This window comes from Cebus imitator, unplaced genomic scaffold (genome assembly GCF_001604975.1).
Source record: "Cebus imitator isolate Cc_AM_T3 unplaced genomic scaffold, Cebus_imitator-1.0 Scaffold439, whole genome shotgun sequence".
Taxonomy (NCBI): domain Eukaryota; kingdom Metazoa; phylum Chordata; class Mammalia; order Primates; family Cebidae; genus Cebus; species Cebus imitator.
The window spans coordinates 743,329-744,656 of record NW_016107754.1 but is presented as its reverse complement, the minus strand read 5'-3'; the positions used below and the strand labels follow the sequence as shown (position 1 = coordinate 744,656).

General features: G+C 35.1%; 1 protein-coding gene across 2 annotated transcripts in view; it reads right to left on the bottom strand.

Annotated features, from left to right (window-relative positions):
* The window catches only part of MORC1 (MORC family CW-type zinc finger 1), a 167,884-nt gene that overhangs the window by 159,174 nt on the left and 7,382 nt on the right, over window positions 1-1,328 (bottom strand). The gene's annotated exons all lie outside the window — the stretch shown is intronic.

The following is a 1,328-nucleotide window of genomic DNA, read 5'->3' as shown; positions in this document are numbered from 1 at the left end:
AAAAAAAAAAAAAAAAAAGCTGGCTGGCAAATAATCCAGAAGTCATGGAATGTTTTTCATATTTTAGTTCAAAACAAAAAAAAAGAAAAATCAAATTACTAGGCACTGTAAGAAGACATTTTAAAGAACATATATGAAAAGAAAGACATCCAAATGTGAATAGGAGTTTTCTCTATGTTAGAGCTGAAAAACTATAGCCCATGGATCAAAATGGCCCATCAGCTGCTCGCAAATAAAGTGTTATTGGAACACAATCATGCCCATTCATTTCATAGTACCTAAGGTTGCCTCCGCACTACAATGGCAGAGTTGAGTAGTTTTAAAGGAGACTCTATATCCAATAGAGGTGAAAATATTTACCATCCAGTCTTTTACAGAAAAGGATGCTGATCCCTCTTCTAAGGTGATGAGAATACTGATGTAGAATCGTTTTTTTTTTTTTAATAATTTCTCCACTTTCTAAAATTCACAGTTATTATTTTTGTATTTTTTTACAATTACTTTCAAAAGTAAAACTTTTAATAGGAAAGGAGAAGAGGCCGGAAGACTGTGGCTTCAATATCGTGGATGTGAGAGAAAGGAGGAAGGCAAGGAAGTCTTCGCTGATGAGGAAGAAGGTATGTTGAGGAAGGAGTGAGTCTACAAGGAAGCTCAGTGCAACAATAGCAACCACGTAACTCTGGTGAGGAAACCTGAGTCTCTCTCAGTTTCCATCAGTTCTGAACCCAAAACTAGCCCAAACAAATCTGAGTAGGTACACTGTACTCGTTCCACAAGCCTAGAAGTTAGTCCCATATAGCTTATTCCTCTGGCCAATTGCTGCTTCTCAGCCCTCCCTGTATAACACTCCAGAGTCACCACTGCCATTTCCTGAGCACCTCCTATATGTCAAGTAAGCACTGAACGATGTATTTGTGAAAATTCTCTTCTAATCCTTACCATAGTTCCATAACACATAGGTATCAGTATCTCCATTATATAATAATACATTACACAAAGTACCATGTACACAATAAATGCTTAATAAACGCCACTGTACTGAAATCAAAGTTTTTAAAGAGAGAGTTTTTCATGCAACACTTCCATGAAATAAGGCATAAAATAGCTCACCTTTATAATATATTAAGACATTTTATAATAATCATTGTTCTTTAGTCCAGGATACTTCCTCTCTGAAGAGCTATTGCATTAGGAAGACAGCCCTAACAAATCCTTCCTACATCACCACATATTCTTCTCCTCTCTATGCAATATTCTTTTAATATCTTTCCATTCTAATTTTTAAAACTACAGGAAATTGTTAAAATATTGAATACAATAACATAAAA